This window comes from Antechinus flavipes, chromosome 2 (assembly GCF_016432865.1).
Source record: "Antechinus flavipes isolate AdamAnt ecotype Samford, QLD, Australia chromosome 2, AdamAnt_v2, whole genome shotgun sequence".
Taxonomy (NCBI): Eukaryota; Metazoa; Chordata; class Mammalia; order Dasyuromorphia; family Dasyuridae; genus Antechinus; species Antechinus flavipes.
The window spans coordinates 411690953-411713721 of record NC_067399.1 but is presented as its reverse complement, the minus strand read 5'-3'; the positions used below and the strand labels follow the sequence as shown (position 1 = coordinate 411713721).

Sequence of the window (22769 nt, the reverse complement as noted above, 5' to 3'; positions counted from 1 at the left end):
GGAATTTAAGGGTATTTTGAGGTAGGGTGAAGATGTAGGGGTGGATGAATTTCTAATATCAGTTAAAATCAACTCTGTTTTAATTGTCCTGATAAATAACCTTCCAGGTGATTTAGTAATTTATAGAATGTGAATTCAAATAATTTATTTTGATGTTTAATAATTTATGATGTTTCAAATATTACTCATATGTCTTACAATGGTATCTATTTGAACATCAAGATGAATTTTTTTTATTTGCTAATTCTATGATGATTTCTTTTCAGTCAGTTATGTTCATTGGCTACAAACTTTGTTTTGTTATGGCTATGAACTTTGCTTTGTCAAAACTTCACCATTTATTGTAATTGATGGTTTCATATATGGATGGTGTGGTGCTGCCTGATGGAGAACCTATGTTTTATTGGTGTTAATTGTTAAGCCAAAATCAGTACAAGAAGCACAGAATTGGCCCATATTTTGTTGCTTCTCTGCTTTGGAGGCTGCATTGAATGTACAATCATTTGCAAACAAAAAAGTATTAAACCCCCCCAAAAAAAATCAGTCATCCATATAGTAGGTACAGCTTGCTAATTTTTATATATTAATTTAGTAACTCAAATCCATACATAATCAGGTTTTAAACAGTTAGATCAAATATAGAAAGATGTAATTTTCAAGTCTATTTATATTGTGAATTCCCTCCTTGAGGCATTATGATGCCATCTTTCACCAAACAATTGATTGGTGATAGCTTCATGTGAAGCACTCTCTCTATTGTGAGTCATCAGATTATTTAGTCAAGATTCTGTCACAACTTATCTGAAGAGTGTTGCTTAATTATGACAAATGTTCATCATATATATGCTTATCTATAGGTCTATATCTAGATAGAGGGCCATTTTGTATTTTCTTAAAAATAGCCTAAAAGTATAAAGAATATTTTCATTAAATTGTTCTCTTAGGAAGTACATATTTTGTACTTAAAAAAAAAAAAACTCTATGAGTACTTCATTTCCTAACATGCCAATATCCTACTCAAAACAATGTTTTACACTGAATCAATCAGGAAGCATCTCTTAAATATTCTCTATGTGCCAAGCACTATGATATTTATATAGATAAAACTTTATCTACATAGATATATAGATATAAGTGGAGTTGGACAGATGATAGATACACAGACATATATTTGTATATATGATTTTGTTGTATTCTTTGTTGGAGCTCCTTGAGAGTAATAACTTTTTTCATATTTGGCTTTATATGTGCAGCATACCTGGCATATAGTACCATTTAATAGACATTTGATTGATTGAGTGAAAAGCATTGTTCTGAATAGAACTTTGACATTGTTTTGACATTAAAGTATCCTTGAGAAATTTTTCTTTATGTGATATAAAATATATGCATATTTTAGAGAAATTTGATTTCTGATTGTGTGTTTAAATCAACATTTTCATATTATATTTCTCTTCCCCAAAGAACAAATTAATGAAAATATTCTGCATACTTTTACAGTGTTTTTAAGGAATTATAAATGTTTTTATTATGGCTTGGTCTTTTTTCTGTGTAGTTACAGGATAATTTCAATATAATTCATCTAAAGGAATCATCCCAATTATTTAGTTGGATTTTAATATTTTTATGATTATTTTATTTGAAAGAACTATCATATTTTCCAAAAAGTAGAATTTTTTTAATCATTTGAGAACTTTATGTTGTTGACATAATTTTTATTTTAAATGAAAATTATAATAATGATAATACATTCTCATTTTTTTATTCTCCTATTTCAACACGAGCTTCTCAGTTCAGTAAAGCAGATACATTACCACAGTTTTTGAGATTATACTATTGAGGCTGAGAGAACCAGTGCTTTTCTAGAGATCACAAAACAGTTAATGAAGAAGCAGGTGAACCAAAATAACATGTTTCCTGACATTTAATGTTATGTCCCCTTATTTTAGAATCTAATTGTTTGAGGATCTGTTTTTTTTTTTTTTTTTTGAGCTGGAAGGAATATTAGAGTCCAATACATTCATGTCCCAGAGGAGAAAACTGAGGAATAGTAGTAAATGTATTAGGCAAGATTTAAACTCAGATCTTCCTGACTAATGCTCTACTGTCCACTCTCAGAATATATTTACATACTGAGATAAAATTTATAAAATCAGAATAAGTCTCCTGAAAGCATTTCTTTGTTATATTTCCTTATTGTTGTTCAATTATGTTTGACCTCTGAGACCCATTTGGGGTTTTCTTGCGAAAGATACTATAGTGGTTTCAAAACTTCACCATTTATTGTCACGGATGGTTTCATATATGGATGATGTGGTGCTGCCCAATGGAGGACCTGTGTTTTCTCGATGTTGATTGTTAGACTAAAATCAGCAAAAGGGACAGAGAATTGACCCATATTTTGTTTCATCTCTTCTTTTGAGGCTACATTGAATTCACAATCATCTGCAAAGAAAAAAGTATGCACCAATACTCTCTCCACTTTAGTTTTGGCTTATAGTCTTCTCAAGTGGAAGAATTTGCCATCAGTGCAGTAGCTGATTTTGATTCCATTGAAGGCATTTGACAATTTAGCTGAAAACATCATGTTACAAAGCATGGGAGCAAGCACACAATTTTGTTTCACTCTATTGGTGACTGGGAAAGCATGGGAGCATTGCTTATTGTCCAGAACCCGGGAAAGCATGCCATCATGTAATTGATGTGCTGTACTGATGAACTCTGGACAATCAAATTTTGACAAAATTTTCCATAAGTCCTCATGACTGACAGTGTCAAAGGCCCTTGGTAAGATCTCATATATTTTATACAGACCTCTACTATGTTCCTGGAATTTTTCCTCAAGTTGTCAGGCTGTAAATACCATACCAACTGTTCCTTGGCCATTTCTGAAGCCACACTTCCTCTCAGGTATATGACCTAAGTGTAGGGTCAGTCTATTAAGAATCAGTTGTCTGACATGGGAGATATTGGCACAGGACCACCCAACATGGCATGAACTCAATAGAAAAGGTGTTATACTTTATGAATAAAGCAGAATTGAATTAGCCCAAAGGAAATGCAATATGCACAAATTTTGAGAAGCTACTCCAAATGCTCATATGGACTATTTGTGTCTGTCGTTAGTAGAACTTTCCAAGCTTGTATTGGTCTGATTAGCCACATCTGGACACACTATAACTCAACTCTAACATATTGGTGTCATTTTGGTCCTCTTTGAGAATGAAGGATGACAATAACCAACTATAGTTGTTTACCATTTCCTTTTTCAGTTCATTTTACAGATGAGGAAACTGAAACACTCAGAATAAAATGCCAAGGGTCACATAACTACTAAGTATTTTAGGCCATATTTGAATTCAGAAAGATGAGTCTTGACTACAGGCCCATTACTCTATCCACTGTGCCATATAACTGTCCAATTATATTTCTTTAAATGTTTTTGTATTTCCCCTCAAAGTCCATAATTGGTGGTAACAGATGTTGTTTGCAACTACATAAACATTTGTTGAGAAAGTGAATTAATTAATGATACACTACTATCCAAGTGGCTCATATCATTACCCCACCTTATAATAAAGGTAGTCTTATACTGAAAAACCCCTGGCCATTCAGTATCTAAACTCCCACCTGCCGTACTGTCATTAATTATATAGTTCTTATAAAACTCAGATATATAAGAGAATGCACTTTTTCTTTTTGGTAGGTGAATACTCTTTGCAAGCATTTTTCTGGCAAAGCCTGTGTCTAGTGTAGTTATTTTTCTCTAGCTATGGCATCAGCAATTAAGAAGAGACAAAAATAAATCATAAAATGAAAATAAAGCCAAAGTACTTTGTCAGCCTCAAAGTGCTATGTGAATATTAACTTTCATTATTATTGGAAAAACAGATTAGCAATACATATTTAATTTGAAAAGGCTATGTTTTGCTATGGCATAATAATTTTTAAAATAAACAAACATGACAAAGGTATATAATTCCAGTGGTCCTCAATTCAATACAGCAGTTGTACATACATTTGGGCAAGTAAATTTTACCTTTCTTGTTTTTATTTTTTTCCTCTCTAAATTTAGAGAATTAGATTTAGTCCTTGCACACAGTAAAAGCCTGTGATTTGCAAGAGAGAGATACTAAGTAAAAAAAAAAAAAAAAAAAAAAAAAAAAAGAATTTTTTTTTCCAAGAAGTGAGGAGATAGTCTAGCAGAAATTACTAGGGAAAATGACACAGAAAGACATGTCTAGCCTTATAAAATTGCCAGCCATTATGGAGGGAATGTTATCTTCCAGAAGTTTGCATATGCAATAAAGAATACAATGCAGAATGTAACCTCTGCCCATTGGCACCTCTGTAAATTCAAGGGTCATCCTAGGCTTGAACAGACTTTTTAAAAATAACCTATATGTCCAGGATCAAAAACATCCACTATATATATATATGTATGTGTGTGTGTGTGTGTGTGTGTGTGTGTGTGTATATGTATTGTATGTATTATATATATATATATATATATATTATATATATATATACACACACACACACATATATATGTGTAGATATCTGGATATATACTTATATCTATTTTTGATATTTTTTGATAGTCACTGACATATAGATTATCTATCAATCAAAAAAGATATCCTATGGATTTTTGCATACTCATACACACACACAAACACACACACACACACACACACACACACACACACACGCACCCACACACACATCCTCCACAGAACTTAGAAGATGGTATTATCTTAATAGCAATTCAGTCAACATTATGTCAGACTGGATTTCTCAAGAATATTTTCTGCCTTTATTCTAGTCCAGTTAGAAAATTCAGTTTCCAAAAAAGGAGACATATTTTACAAAAATCTCATTGCCTTGTAAAGCCAGTGGATACTGAGTGACTGGCATACAAAATAACTTTCTCTAAGGTATTTCACTTTTTCTCCTTTCAACTGTAAAATATTTTATTTTTTTCTTCTCTTTGTTCTCTTGGGTTTAACAGGCAACATAATGTATCATAATGATTGAGTGTCAAATGTAGTTCTCTATTTTTCTTGTTGTTTGATATAATTGATGCTTACTCATGTTTAACCTAATATTAAAATTTTGATTTTGACTTTCTTAATGGTAGTGCCTTCCCTTTGGGATTAAATGGAATTTATCCTGCTATATCTCCTTTATATTGGTTTATATAGTTTTGGTTTGCATAGTGTCTCCTCCATAAGATTGTGAGATCCTAGCAAGGGTCCTCAAACTTTTTAAATAGGGGGTCAGTTCACTGTCCCTCAGACTGTTGGAGGGCCAGACTATAGTAAAAACAAAAACTTTGTTTTGTGGGCCTTTAAATAAAGAAACTCCATAGCCCTGGGTGAGGGGGATAAATGTCCTCAGCTTTCACATCTGGCCCACGGGCCATAGTTTGAGGACCCCTGCTAGAGTAAGGATTGTTTTTTTTTCTTGGTGGGTATTTTCAATGCTTAGCACAGTGCCTGGGCACATAGTAGGTTCTTAATAAATACTTGTAGAAATTCCAATAAAATTACAGTTCTGTTTTTGTAAAAGTAATATACATACAGAGACCCCACTCACCCCTCCAATCAAAAAAAAAAAAACTAACCATTAATATCAGGCCTTTAGGATGTGAACATCTTAAATATATAATATAAGGAACACCAAGAATTTCTCAGTCATAAGCAAATAAACAAATACTTAAATAAATAACAAATGAATGAATGAATGAATGAATAAAGAGAACTTCCCCAGTGCCTAATGCCAGAAATTTGGACATTAACGACTTCATTTCAGTTATTCTTACTTAAGTACTTCTCTTATATTTCAGTACTTCTAGGAGGTGTCTTTAAGTGAATGATTTTGTGAGGAAGTTCCTTACCTAAATGTTAGGAGAGATGAAAAACAGAACTTTAGTATCATAGTATATAACTGGTAGGGATCTTAAAGGCCATCATGTCTTTCCCCCTCCACATTATAGTTTCCAGATGAGGAAACTGAGGTACTGGGAATAAGAATTTGAAAGTATCTGAGAAAAATTTGAGAAATTATTTAAAGTAGGATTTAAAGTTAGGTCTCTTTTAATTCCAAGTCTAGACATCTATTACACCTAGGGAAAAAAATTAGAAAAATTGGAATTTTGAAGGTAGTGAAAGAGGGCTGAGCTTATCACACACATAAAAAGTAAGTAGGGAAGGAACATGATTTTTAAAAAGCTTTAGAGGAAAAGAAAAATTATCAGAGATAAATAGGAAATTGAAAAGCTTATATTGACTCATCTGGAAATTGTACCATGCTTTTCAATTCAGGGAGTTTAATTACAAAGGAATATAAATTTCTAGAATGTGCTAGAATCTAGAATCTCAAATCATTTGACTTAAAGCCAGGCAGCCTAATCCATTTGTCTTTAAGTCTCAACCACTCTGATTTTGATATGGTTATACCTTTAAAATTTTCCAAAAAAATATTAATCAATATGGAGACTTCTGACAGCTAATTATTCAAAAAGTAATAGATACACTGAAGAATATAAATAAAAATAAAATATAAATAAAAATTTAATTAAAATTTATTGTGAAAGTTATTATGGGAAATAGAAAGATAATTGAGACATTCAGCCTGCTTTAAAAGTGATTGTAATCTGAGAATAATTCAAGAAAGTTGAAACAATTTCTGAATTAAAAGTATCTTTTTCTTTCTTACATTCAAAAAATATTCTAATTAAGGCAAGCATTCCAAGAGCATGGTGGGCATAATGAGCTTCACCATGGGAGAAAATGTTACAGCTTATATATAAACAGTTTCCTTGGGAAGTATTAATATTGTTCTTATTCTAGCTCAGAGATAGCTCTCTGTTGTTGGTCTTAAAGATCCACAATAGATTTTTATCAGCAGGAAGCATGAGGACAAATTCTGTAGTAGCAATTACAGGAAATATATTACTTTCTCCCTAGATTCCCCTTGCCCCCGTTCTATAAAATGGTTGGTTCTGAGTTGGAAGTGGGATGCTTACATTCCTGTCTGTTTCTATATACATTTTCTTAATGGTATTATTTGTTTAAAAAAAAATTATTAGATTAGGCAAGTCCCTTTACTTCTCTTGACATCACTTTGTTCTGTAAAAATGGGAAGTTGACCTACATAGTAAAATGCAAAGATCATAATGGACTTGTTTTCTGATAATCTGAGTTCCAATCTCAAATCTGCTATTTATTTCCTGTGTGACATGAGTAAGTCACATAACTTTCCTCAGTTTCCTCATCTGCAGAAAAAGAAAGAAAGAAAAGAAAAGGAGAAGAATTCACATTTAAATTGACAGTTGTTGTTTTTTTTTTTTTTTTAATTTACAAATTCACTTTCATGAGGTGGGTATTTTTTGGTAATAGCATTGCATTTATAAAAGGAATTCATTCATAGTTTGATGTAAGCTGAACAAAAATTAAATTTTCACCTACAGTCTAAAGACTCTCTAACTGATGTGGGGAAAAAAGCCCAGAAGAAACATTCAAGAGTATGTTCTGTGGATGCTTCCACATTTTCCACAGATATTTGTTATACTTGAGAACGCAGTGAAAGAAATGTGATGACTGAAGTCCTGCTATATAAATTCAAGTTAGATAAAAATATTTTTTAAAAAACCTGATATTTGATTGCTTATCTACCATAGATCTCTTAGCTTCTCTAAATGATTTCATTTCAAAAGAAAGTATCTGAAATCTAATGTATAAACTTATATGTTTCAACACTGAGATTTTTTTCATCTGATTTTACTGTAAGCAGAGTGGCATGAAATACCACATCTTGTTTAAATTAATGAGCATTTAAAATTCTTTGGGGGAAACATATGGTATGTATGTATGTATGTTAAAAGATGACAAATACATTCTTCTATTGAATTCATAGAAGTACCATATTGAAAACATGAAAGGCGAAAACCATAATTATGCACTGTGTATTGATCAGACCACACTCAGACCACACTCAGTAGTACCTTGCTGGAGATACTTCACCATTTCATCACTGTATGCAACTATAATTTCTATTCCCCTCCTCCTTTGAAACATCTCAGCACTTGCTAGGTTTCTGTTATTTTTTTAACCATCTTTAAATGATTTTGATATTCAATATGGTGTATCAAAAAAAAAAAAAAACAGAATGAAAGAAAGCACCAGATGTGTAGTCAAGGAACATGGAAAAATTGTACATCATTTTTGTGTGACTTTGGTTGGGCAAGACACCTTGAAGTCACTGAATCTCAATTTCCTTACCTGACACTTTGAAAACAAATAGCACAGTACAGCAGAAAGAATACAAGCTCTAGAATCAGAGAATTCTGAATACATGAAGACTTGCCTTCAAATCTGGATTTATTAATAGTTACATAACCTTGATTATTTCATATTTCTGAATTATACTTTCCTCTTTTGTAAACTAATAGATTTGAATTAGGTGCTTCTGGAGTGTCTTACATATCTAGTTCTATGTGATTGTATCAAAAGATAGTATATTAAAGAAGGGAGTTAAGGGAGGAAGTTATATGTATATATATATATATATATATATATATATATATATGCATACACACACATACACACACACACACACACACACACATATATATATATATATATGTTCAGGCATTTGAAGGGTTGTCATATAAAACTGGAATTACTTTTATGGTGCTTGTTATCAAATGATACATCAGGACTTAAAGTTTAGAACTTATATTTCAGCTCAACGTAAAATGTATTTCCCCAAAATTAAATAATTACTCCAAAATGGAACAAACTGCTTTGTGAAGTAGTAAACCATCTCATTTCTAAAGATCTTCAAGAGAAAGTGGGACATCCACTTATTGAGAGCATTGTAAAAAGAATAGATTTTTCAGATTTTTTAGATTTTACCCTGAGATTCTGTAAATAACTCAGTTTTCTTTTATTAACAGTAACTATAAGATCTGACCTAGCACTGTTACAAATTGTAGATTTTCTCAAGAACTGTTTCAGATCTTTCTAAACAAAGTTAATTGTATAGATTTGTGAATGCAGAACATGTTCTTAAGAGATTAAGCTACTCTGATTCCTTCAGGACAATCAATGATTTTGCCAGAAATAGGTAGATAGATAGATAAATAGATAGTGATTACATAGATATGTACACAAATATCTTCTTCACCTAATGCATATGGAAAGATGCAATGCATATGTATTTATAGATATGTACATAATTAATATAGATTACATATGTATTGCTTCTTTCTACCTATATTAGGTAAAAATATTTTTTTTCCTCTAAATTTGTTTCATTTCCTAATGTTAATTTCTCCCACCCTACAATTGTCCATTATATGTTCAAAATACTGTTTTAGGTTGTCCCAAACAATATCAGTTTATAACTAATCTGTTGTATATTTTTAAAAGTGTTTACTTAGCATGCTTTTTATGCTGAGAAATGGTGCCAACAACTCTTCCATCCTAGGAAAAAAAAGTCTCTCTTTGGCTAGACTTTACTTTATACTTGATCCTAATTAAGTAAAAATGCCACATTTATGACTCTCTTAGCATTTTAAGTGAAGTCTAGAGAGCACTTTGAGAAACCTGATGTGCACACTGTGAGCCAAAAACATAAATACACCTACAGACAATCCCTGAAGCATTTCTAGAAACCTGCTGTTGTTTGTTTTTGGATGTTTACTGTCCAGTGAACCAAGACTCAGACTCTCTCTTCTATTCTGAACTATATCTTACACATACACACACAAACACACACACACACACACACACACACACACACACACACACGCCCTTCCAGCACTACCCAAGATGCTTTCATTTAATTAAGCTTTTCCAGATGTAATCATTGTTCAAAATGTAGATATTATTCTAATCTGACAAAGCTCATACTTACAGGGTAAGGTCTAAGAAGAATTATCCAATTGACAAAATTTGGCTTTTGGAATCCTTCTCTCTTCCCTGAGTTTCAGTATTCATTTTGACCCTCGAAAATTTCCATTCCATTCCATTTTGTTCCACACTTTTTTGCTTGCCAGACTCTAGCAATACAAAGACAATAAAAGAAACATGTCCTCAAAGAACCTACTATTAGAACAAATCTATTCTGAAAGAGAGGCCTTATAGAATGTGGAGACATATTAGCATCCACTAACTCCAGAATCAGAAGTTGTTACTTCAGTATTTTAAGTCATATCTGGCACTTCCTGACCCCTTTTGGTGTTTTCTTGGCAAAGACAGTGGAGGTTTGCCATTTGCTTCCTCAGCTCATTTTCCAGATAAGGATATTGAAGCAAACAGGGCTGAGTCCTTTGTCCAGGGTACATAGCTAGTAAATGTCTGAGGCCAGATTTGAATTCAGGACCATGAGTCTTTCTGATTCTAGGCCTGAAACTATGTGCACTCTGTCATCAAGTAGTTGATTTATTCAATCAGAGTTTAAATCCCACTTCTAACACTTGGGTAGTCATTTAAGCTCCGTGGTCCTCAGTTTCCTCATCTCTAAAATGTAAAAAGTTGGACATCTCTGAGATTCCTTCAAAGTTTAAGCCTTTGATTCTATTATCTTCCAGAAAATGAAATAAAAACCAGATGGGAATGTGACTTAGCTAGAATGTGACTTAGCTAAAATCACACATAAACAATAAAGTCAAACCTAGCCAGATGCTCTCACTCTATATATTTTCTATGATTCCAAACTCAGTATGCTAGATTAGTTTATAGTGAAATATTGGGAATTTAGGTCATGATTCATCTCTTAGGTATATTCAGATTCTAACAGTAATAGGGGAAGGATGAATCATTTATCAGAAAAAAATGGATCAGTAATGATGAGATTTTCAGAATTAATGAGGGGATGTTTGAGAATAGGGAAAAAACACAGTTTCCCAGAAATCACACTGACAGGTACTCTTCCTATAAAGTCAATTCTGCTTGGCATTATGATCTTATTTACTGTGCAAAACTCAGTAAGATGACATGTTGTTTTAAAATGCTTCTTAGTCATTTTCCCCCCAAAATCTTTTTATATAAGTTGAAAATTAAGGAGATACTTTACTTCTTGCTGAAATAAAGCTAACTTTTTGGTCTACCATAAAATAGTAGCAATTTATCTTGAGTATAATTTTCATTTCCTTTAAGCAATATTTATCAAGGTTATACATTCTAATATATTTTGTTTGAACATAAACTCTTGATATAATGGACTACTTAAATTCAAATCTAATGGTATTTAATGGAAATCACTGATGAGAAATTGAGAACGCATATTGAGGATCACATTGAAGATCACATACCCCTTCTGACTTATAAGTGCATAAAATATGTAACTTGAGAGATGGCAACATGGCAATATTGCAGTTTACATATGTAACAAGAGATATCTGATACTTCTTTTTCTCTGACTCTAATAATTTCCTTCCCAATTTGTTAGTGTACTATTTTATTACATACATACATACATACGCATCTATATATGTCCCTACTAATTCTACATTCATTTTACATAGAAATACATTGGCAGAAATTTTTTCAGTGAGAAGACAAATTTTTCTTACAGTGTGGAAGAAAGTGGCAAATGAAAGGAAATGGATTGAATTTGCTGCAGCATTAATTATATGTCCACATTCCTGGAAGAGAGAAAAAATTGTGGAGGAATTGGTATTTTTTTAGAATTTACTAAATAAAAGGAATTGGACAAAGTACCTGAAAATGTAACAAATGCCTAACTCAATATCAGAGTCATCTGTGGAGAGAAAAATCTTCCTTCTTTTCACTTGTTAGAAGATTAAAACATGATGTTTCATTTTGATAAATCTTCCTGCATCTACCACCTCCCCTCCAATCTCTGGGACTGATGGTCCAGATTTAGCATTGTAATTATGCTCCAAGAATTATTGCATTTAATTGAAAACTATGTTATAATTGGTTAGTCTCTTCAATGAGTCCACATGCCATTTTTTTCTTTCTCTATAGCCAGAATTATACATCTAGTGCTCCAAAGTTCATCAGTGATAATCTGTTACAATTATTTTAGAAAGGAAAAGACTGAGACCACTAGAGATTTAATAGTTTTCTTAAGATTAGATAAATAACAGTAAGCTTAAGAAGAGGAAGCTGAATCCATTTTCTGTGATTTTAGAACCAGGGTTTTATCTATAATGCTGTACTACCTCCAAAATATTGAGAAGAGTAAAGAGAAACTGCTAAAATTCACCTTCAAAAAAGGAAAGAGTAGAAGCAAAATGCTTAAATAATAATGTAAATTCATTGATAGTTTTCAGAGAGGCCTTCAATCTATATCCCTTTTAGTAGCCTTTTTTGCCTCCACAATCTAATAAGAAAGCAGTAGTGGGAGGGAGAAATGGCTTTGGTTTCTGAATGGGATTTCTTTAAAGGAAGAGGGAATCTAGTGGTCATTCTGACATTCTAGCCAATATATATCATGTCTTCCTTGCCATAAAGTCTGGCTTTAGGCATATAGCTACTTGTTTATCTATATAGATATAGATATAGATATATAGATATATAAAAAATATATATAGATATATATGAATATGTTTACATGCATGCACATGCATATGTATGTATGTGTATAGGCAATAAATCTTCACCATTATACACAGAAGTTGTTGTTTGTCCTTTGTTCTGGAAGAAGACCATGATATCAGGTGGGTGATGGCATGACATGCAAGTGAAATTGGATTTATTTGAGGGAGGGCTATGTAAGGTCATCTACCTCGTTTTCCTCTACAGAGACATCTGGGTCAAGTAGCCAGAGATAGATTAGAACAATTGGAGATGGCCCAGAGAGAGAGAGAGAGAGAGAGAGAGAGAGAGAATTATAGTTATACCTATAGTTCTCTGAAAGTAACCTATCTGGCAGTTTTCAGAAGAAATTAAAAATATCAGTAGCATATGAAAAAATGTTCTAAATAATTATTGATTAGAGAAATAAAAATTAAAACAATTCTAAACTACCATCTCATATTTATCAGATTAGCTAACATGACAGAAAAGGAAAATGATAATTGTTAAGGGGATGTAAAAAAATATTACTCCAATATGCTGTTGGTAGAGTTATGAACTTGTACAGCCATTCTGAAGAACAATTTGGAACTATATCCAAAGGACTAAAAAATCATGTATACTCTTTGACCCAGCAATGCCATTAGGTGTGGATCCAAAACAAGAAAGAGAGAGAGAGAAAGACAGAGACAGAGACAGAGATAGAGACAGAGAGACATATACACACAGAGAGACAGACAGAAATAGAGACAGAGACACAGAAACTGGCTTTTTTATATAAAAAGTAGTTTTAGCTGCTTTTTGTGGTGGCAAAGAATTGTGAAATGCAGGGATGACCATCAACTGGGGAAGTGAATAAATTGTAATGTATATGGTTGATGGAATATTACTGTGTTATAAAAAATGACCAGCAGGATACTTTCAGAAAAACCTAAGAGAGTTTTCAAAATTTTCAGTATCCTGGTCTTCTTTATCTTGAGATGCCCCTCTCTGGTTCCTTTAGCCAGAGAAGCAAGTGTGTATAAACCTTGTATTGACATTCCTTAAATGTCTTCAATTAGTGTTGTCAAACTCAAGTAGAAATGATACTAATCCATAAAAGGATTCCTGCTGCTGCATATTAACTTATTCTTAAAATGTAATTTTATCTATGTTTTTGCATTTTTATTTATCTTGTTAAATATTTTCCAATTTTATTTTATTCTGGTTCCCATAAAATTTAGGAATATCGTGTGCTACATGGGCTGGCAGACTGAGTATTCTACACTTCTGTCTTTAAGTGTGTCATGCCTTGGAGGGAAGAAAGATATAAGGAAGGAAAGAAGGAAAGAAGAAAGAAAGGAAGGAAGGAAGAAAAGAAAGCAGGAAGGAAAGAAGGAAAGAAGGAAGGAAGGAGGGAGGGAGGGAGAAAACAAGGGAAGGAAGGAAAGAAGGCAGGAAGGAAGGAAGAAGAGATGAAAGGAAAAGAGGAAAGAATGGAAGGAGGAAGAGATGTTGGGAAAGAGGAAGAGAGAAAAGGAAAGAAAGGAAGGAAAGGAAAGAAGGAAGAAAGGAAGAGAAGGAAGAAGGAAAAGAGGGAGGGAGAGAGAAGAGAGAGGAGGGAAGGAAGATTTATAAAGAAATTACTATGTGCCGGTGCTTTACAAATATAAGCTCAGTTAAGAAATTCATTTGATTCTCACAGCAACCCTAAAAGGTAGATTCTATTAGTAATCGGGATAGACAAAGGTTATAATAGAAAACAAAAACAAAATCTAGTAAATATCTGAGACGTTTTGAACGCTAAACCCAACTTTATCTGCTGAACTATGTTTACATGTATGGGTGTGGGGGAAATACTATAGAGAAAATATATAAATAAAAATTAATTGGAGAATCAATTCTTTATACTACATTACAAGCATTGGAAAGCAAAAAAAAAAAAATACATTTTTAACACATAGGTTATATTAATAACCAGTTCAGCTTTTCCATCCTGTCAGCATGAGTCAACAGAAGTAGGAGTTTTGGTGAATATATTTTTAGCAGGCTACTCAGCAAAAGATTCTGACATTGTGAACCATCAAAAAAATGTGAAAATTCCTAAAACTAAAAATGGACCCTTTAGATAAAGAAAGTTAGTGTCATGTATTTATCGGCCCAAAAATTTAGGGAGAATCTTAAAATCACAAATTTAAATATTTTTATCAGTCCTCAAATTTAGTATGGTATAGCCAAGAGACCATTACTTATAAAATGGGAAGTTTGTACTAGGTGAATTATAAGAATCTTATACTTTTTGGTATTCTATAATTCTGTTATTTCTGATAATGGTATTATTTACATTAAAGGAAACTACTAAGACAACATTTTAATATTTACAAAGATTTCATTTGTTAATCTGAGTGGTAAACATTACTGACATTGTCATTTATTAGTTGTGATGGTATAAGTAGTAGTAGTGGTAGTTGTTGTAGTCATCATAGCCATAGTCATAATCATAATTGTTGTAGTTATATTTGTAGTCACAGTAGGTAGACTCATAATAGTTGTTGTAATTGTGAGAGTGTAGTAGTTGTAAAAATTATAGTATGTAATGACTGTTGTAATGATAATGATAATAGTGGTAATGGTAGTGCTGATAGTTATAGTAAATATAGGATAGGGCCAATAAGGTCCTATTTCATCCTAACATGGATGTTATTTGGATGTTATTTGATGTTATTAATTTGATTTGTTATTTTGTTATTAACATTTGATGTTATTAACATTTATGATAACAATGCACAAGTTTTGCTCTACTACATGAAACTGGAAAGATTTTGAATATGAATCTGATGTTAAATATTTCTGCAAGTTGTCCCAGAAGTACGATCCCAGAAGAAAATCTGTATTTATAATCCGAGTATTCAAGTGTTAGCTCTGAATACTTATTGTGTGAAATTGGGCAACCTTTATCCTCTCTGAGCTTTTGTTTCCTAATCTTTAAAAAAATGAGATTGGGCTAAATGTCCTCTGAATTTCTTCAAGCTTTAAATAAAACATGAAGAGGCTCATCACTAATTATTTAACATCAGGTGATCATACATACATACATACATATATACGTTTTTTCCAACAATGGAAGTTTTTTAGGATTATCTCCTAAGATATATGGGGAAGGAGATTGATATGCGTATTGTTGGAAGAAATATCACCACTAATAAAGTACTGAAAGGTTATGAAGAGGGATAAGAGTAGGGAAACTGTGTTATGTGTTCATGGGAATAAAGCCTTCTTTATTCCATTTCTATTCAATACTGGACACATTGGGGAAAAATTCTGACATGTAAACTATATAATACAGATATTTTAAATTATTTTATTTGTTTTGTACCCAAATCAGGTTAGGTAAAGACATTTCAACTGACATAAAGAATAAAGAGGACATTTAATGTATGGGATTGTAGATGCATTTAACATCTTTTTAAAGTTTCATAGAATCTTATGTTATACATTTTTTTTATTTGATGGATTCTCACACTGCTAATTAAAAAATGCTTCCTGAATTTTATGGTGGATAGCTAATGTCAAAAAAATTAAATAATATTATATATAATGTATTTCCATACAATCAATCTTCTCAAGTTAAAATTAATGCATGCTTTGTATTTATCTTAGAAAATATTCATGCCAAAATAATTTTATAATAAAACTAAGTGTAGCTAACAGATTATACCTATCACTTTGATAAATGTGGATCATCTATGGCTAAATACATTTGAAAATTAAAGCTTCTAAATAGTTGTTTTTTTACATAGTATCAATCTTTTCTTTTAACATCTTTTCTACTAAAATTTTATAAAATGTTATTCAAGAGCTTATACTATGGGGAAAGCATAGCTTTACTATATCGTCCATAACAATTTTGTTTACCTCAAAAAATTGTTTTAGAAAAATAGATATTAAATATGAGCTCCATGACAACTCAAATGCTATTTCTTATGGTCATTAGAAAACAAATGATCCATGATCAGCAACCACATTTTTCAAAATGGTCTCAAGATTTATATGTGTTTTATTATCAATAGTCCAGGCCTAGATGTCCAGGTTATTATTTGATAAGACAATAGTTCTTATTCTGTTTGCTATTTACAAAACTTGTTCACTGTTTATTTTAGACCATTTAGTGTTGAAGAATGAAAAAAAAAAACCTTTGTCTTGCCTCAGTAAACACATGATGATGGATAAATCTGACTACTGTCTGATAGGTTCTAACAACGCTAAGTGACTTGAAATTAGAAATTAGTTTCCACATATTCACAAAGCCCTGAACAATAGCTTATGGTAATTTCTCTTTAAAAAATATGGAAAGAGATTTTTCTAAAAGATTTAGTTTGTCAGTATGATTTAAATTGCTACATAATGCTCCCCCAAATCAACTTATCTTTCTTTCTGCTTTAGAAAATTCATTTTCCATCTATTCTTCTCTTTCCAATTTGAGAAATCTGGTTATTTAATTTCTCTTTTCAGGTATATGTGGTATCTTTGTGGCAACCCTTGCATACAAAAATGACTTTTTAATATTAAACTATATATTTTGTTTTTGTGAATCAGTATTTTATTGCATATAGTGTTTATTGAAATTTTTATCAACACTGTAATAGAATGCCTAAATGTACCTATGATTTTTGTTATATATAAACTATTTTATTTCTATCAAATTAATTTTATCAGAATTCAATATTAAACACCCATAATAATCACTAAATTTGTTTTTATATTCATGTCTATTGATTCATTTAACACAGTGAACACTTTTTTTCAAAAAATATGCAGATCATTCTAAGGTCTTTGAATCTAGAGTTGGCAGGGTTAAGTATGAAATTTAGTGATGTCTAGTGTAGCTGGCTGAGAGTTGATAAAATCCAGATCAGTTATACTCATCTGGCTATCAATTCCAGCATGGAAACACAATACAGTGTGTAAGATTCTTATTGGCACTGGGGAAAGATATTGATTTGCTTTGTGCAAGGTCTCTACATTGACCAAGCAGCCAAGTAGCGTGTGTAAAATCTGTTTCCATGGAGCATGAATGCTATGGACCATTACGATCCTCAGTTGTAGTTATTTGTATACTAAATAGGGTCAACTATTAGCTGTATGTTACATGCATGCCTTAAAATTCAAGATTTTGTTGCTATGGACAAGATGGCAAATTTAGTGCTTTAAATTATCTTATAGGACTCGAGATTCAGCAATATCAACTGTGTGATGTCTGATGGGTTATGTCCAATTTAGCCTAAATCCTAGTTGTACTTAGAATTTAGCTGGCGAATTTTTATCAGATCCATATTTTGATTTTTAGATTTTTCTACTATGCAGATAATGGCAAAATAATGAAAATTATTTAATTTGTCTTTATAGCATCAAATTGCAATAAAAATTCATTTACTTTGTCTCAAGGTTTTATGGGGATATAAAGTTCATGTAAGCATTTAAAATTGTGTCAAACAGATCTGTAGGTTACATGAATCAGTGGTTACAACTTATGTTATGAAGAATAAATTCACCTTGGAAAATCCCAGGTGAGAATTAACACATGCTTCTGTGTTCTAAGATAATTTGTGAATACACTGCATGGCATCAATAAATATACCTAAACTACAGCCCTCAACCAGCTCTGATGGTCAATTTCAGAGGAATAATTTATTCACAAAAAAACAGCAGTAAGGCAGCACTTTAAGGTAGGTGATCTTAAGGAAGAAGTAGTAAAAGAACAGCAGGAAGCAAATCACTCTTGAAAGCACAGGTGGAGAACTCCTTACAAATCTTGCACCTTTCACTTTCAAACTCAACAAGATGAGCTATTATTTTTAGATGAGAAAAACAGGAAATTAGAAATCTAGTGTGAATTGGATGATTTGCATAATGCTATTTATTCTAAAAAAACACTTTTCCTTCCATTATCTCACTTGATCCTAACAACCGTCCCATAAATTATAGGCCAAATGCTATTACCAGTATACAGAGAAGGAAGTTTAGGTTTTGGGAGATTGTGACATACCCAAGTGCACAGAACAAGATAATAACAGAAATAAAATTGCAATGGCAATTTTTTGGCTCCTTCTCTAGTGCTGCCTCACAGTTTAGAGTATCTAAAACCTTTTAAAAGACATATAGGTATACACTTTTACAAGTGTATAACATGTAATCCATAGCAAAAAGACCCAGGTTCAAGTTCAAATTATGACATGTATTAGTTGGATGAACATAGAAAATCACTTAACCTGTTGGTGACCCTAAGAAGTTTTCTACACCTATAAGTTATGGAGAAGGTATTGAAATGCGTAGGAAGTTGCTCTCTTGGAACATCAGAGAGTATTTTTGTTGTTGATGCTGAGTAGTTTTAGAATCTCAGAGATCTCATTTGGATTTTTTTTGGCAAAAATAGACATTTCCTTCTCCAATTCATTTTACAGATAAAGAAATTAGGGGAAATGGGGTTAAGTGACTTATCCAGGGTAATACAGTTAGTACCTGAGGACAAATTTGAACTCTGTTCTTCCTGACTCCAGACTCGGCATTCTATCCTCTCAGCTATCTGACTGCCTAAGAAATCCTTACACCAATGAAATAAAAAGTTATATACTATTCCATCTCTCTCCTTGATACTAGAAGATTTATGGGATTGAAAATAGATGTCTCATATTATTCTTTTGAAGGATCTGTTAATGCCTTAGTGTACTTTTAAAATATAAAGCATGATTAATTTTGTACACACACATATTGAGAAACCAACCAATCAAAAGAAGAAGTTGTCGAGGAGGAGGAACATATTTCCAATGTGTGAAGTAGTCTAGAGATAGAGTAAGGTTTCTGTGACATGATAGACAAAAACCTCTGGACATTAATCAGGGTTGCAGCCTAGAGAGAAATGAAGACATGTGACTTTATATTGGGAATATATTGCCAAATTAGTGAGACAAGAAGCTACAGGTGAAAGATTAAAACAATTAGATAGCAACGTTTTGTTATTTTTTTTAGGTTATAGTATTTTCATTAGAAATGCCAATAATATGTACTTCATGAGTCATCTAAACTTTCACAGGTGGACTGAAATTAGGAATGGTGAATAAAAGTTGCTGAAACAAATTGAAGCTTTATATAAAGAAAAGCTTTCTAGCAATTAATTATATAGAAATAGAATGGGCAATTTGGGGAGTCAGCCAAGCAATGATGGCTGACCATTAGATTTCTTATAGAGTATATTTTTTTTTTCAGAATGAATTAGACTAAATTTTCTTCTGAGATCCCTTCTAGTTCTAAAATTCTGTTGTAGTTGTTTTTGTTTGTTTTTTCTGTCAGTGCATATATTTTAACTGCAGAAAGAATTTTCTGTGATAAAGCCATAGAATATGCCTGTAAAGTGTTTATGGGGATAAGTAAGGCTGTGCAAACTTGCCTGAGAATGATTGAAGAGAATTGTTTCAAATTTCAGCATATGCAAAGTCTGTAGAGTTTGGGATGCACTTAAGCAAATATTTACAGTTGGAGCAGAGGGAAATATGAAGCCCAGGTGTTAATTTCTTAGGCTCAGGAAAAAATGAATGAAACAACAGAATCCAGGCAATAAAACTTTGACAAATGCAGGAAGAGACCTATTAGATGTCTCAGAGAACTGCCTGCACATGGCTGCACTCCTTTTCTAACTGGCTCTGTGAAAATCTAAGCTGATCCTTACCTGGAAGGGACTATGCAGGTATCATCATAAGAAAACTCAGAGAGGGTCAGGACACTTCAATCATGATACATGTGTGTGTATGTATGTGTGTGTGTGTGTGTGTGTGTATGTGTGAAGAGTATTCTCTAATCTTCCTACTCTTATGCCAATAGCACCAAATCTTGGTTCTTATATGATTTTCACCACTTAATGTGTGACTTTAGCCTGGTACAGTGGAAGGAATATTGATATGAAGGTAAAAGACATTTAATTCTGAATTTACTTATTACCAATGCAATTGTGGTCTTGTTTCTCTTTATTTTACTGGTCCTCTTTGCAATCTATATTATGAAAGAACTGGGCTACCTGTTTTCTTATGTCTCTTCTGAATGCTATCTATAATCTATAATGCCATGAAATCATTTGACATTTTTAAACCTCAATTTTTCATCTTTAAAATAAGTATGCTGGTAATAAGTAGATTACCTTGTATGATTTCTGCTATATAAGGACCATATGACATAATTGACATAAAAATGCTTCACCTAGGCCAGAAACTGGAAACTGACTAGATGCCCATCAATTGGAGAATGGCTGAATAATTTGATATATAAATATTATGGAATATTATTGTTTGGTAAGAAATGACCAACAGGATGACTTCAGAAAGGCCTGGAGAGACCTACACGAACTGATGCTGAGTGAAACGAGCAGGGCCAGGAGATCATCATATACTTCAACAACAATACTATATGATGACCAATTCTGATGGACCTGGCCATCCTCAGCAATGAGATGAATCAAATCAGTTCCAATGGAGCAGTAACGAACTGAACCAGCTACACCCAGAGAAAGAACTCTGGGAGATGACTAAGAACCATTACATTGAATTCCCAATCCCTATATTTTTGCCTGCCTGCATTTTGGATTTCCTCCACAGGCTAATTGTACAATATTTCAGAGTCCGATTCTTTTTGTACAGCAAAATAATGGTTTAGTCATGTATACTTATTGTGTATCTAATTTATACTTTAATATATTTAACATTTACTGGTCATCCTGCCATCTAGGGGAGGGGGTGGGGGGGGAAGGAGGGGAAAGATTGGAACAAAAGGTTTGGCAATTGTCAATGCTATAAAACTACCCATACATATAACTTGTAAATAAAAAGCTATTTAAAAAATAGGCAAAAAAAAGAAGAAGATGCTTCACATAAATAATAAATTGAATAAATTCACATAAAAATAATAAATAATATACAAATTTAGGAGATAAATGTATTCATTATTCAAATGTGGCACTTATTTTTCAGCAGCTAAAAATTTATTTCTTTTTATCTTTTAATGCACTAATTCACCCTGAGGAGAATTGAAGTTATGTTAATAATAAAATATTGAAGTAATTCAAGTAGATGGACTACATTAAAACAAAAAACAAAAACTTCTCCAATAATCATTATAGTTGTCCATTGTGTTACATAAGCAAACAGACAGTTAGTGAAATGAATGCTTTGATAATGTAGAATGTCAAAGTGGTTTATGAGATCAAAACAATAAAATGGAAGTTACTGGTAAGATCTTGTCTAAATCAAAACTGTACATGGACATTTATTTTTATATATTCATTTGGAGTTCTAGGAATGGCTATATTCAACCAAAAGGAGATAGCTGAACAAATATTGCAATACAGTTAAAAAGGTAACAATAAAATATATAATACTCCCATTTTTTCACTTTGGGCAGATAATCTTGTCAAATTTGAAGATTAGCAATAATTATTACATATATATAGAACTAAACATCAAATATTCATTTATGTTTTATTGAATTTTGCTCTCCTGACTGTACAGGATTAAAGCAAATGCGTCTTTAAGTAATGGTGAGAAGTAGGTGGATTTTCTTTCTATTGTCTTATTCTTTGGTCTCCACTATATATGATATTCATATATGGACTGTATATAGCCAAAACTCGGATTCTGAAGTTTGGTAAGAATCCTGAAAATGGTGCTTCTATACACTTGTTGGGAGTTCATCTAATTTTGTTATGTTTGTCCTTCAGAAATCATCCTAACAGTTAAAACAAACTTGAGAAATGTCTTTCAATTAAATTTACTCATGTACCAGATGGCCATATCCTGGAGATCATTGAAATACTTTGAGAATTCCTTAGTATACAAAGGACATAGTCTAAATAGATCAAAGAATGGAAGAGTAACAAAGTAAAGCTCTCATTGGCTCTGGATCCCAGAGGGAGAACATTGCTAAGATCTTTTCCTTGAAATTCTCTTGATTTGAATTCTTATTTACTTTTACAATTATGCTCTATTTCCAACTAGTCAATGGGCAAACTATTTTAGGCTTATTGTATAGTGGACAGATCAAAGGCTTTGGAAACTAAAGACTTCCAAGAATTCCTTTTATGCTGTCTGCTTTGTGATCTTGTGCTTAAATCACCTAACCTTCCTGGGTTTCAGTTTCTTCACTTAAACATTGAGGGAACTGGACTAGATGACATCCAAGATCTCTTCTAGTTCT

At 32.2% G+C, this 22769-nt stretch overlaps 1 protein-coding gene across 2 annotated transcripts in view; it reads left to right on the top strand.

Moving 5' to 3' along the window:
• Positions 1-22769, top strand: part of GABRB2 (gamma-aminobutyric acid type A receptor subunit beta2) — a 242996-nt gene that overhangs the window by 129083 nt on the left and 91144 nt on the right. The window lies entirely within an intron of this gene.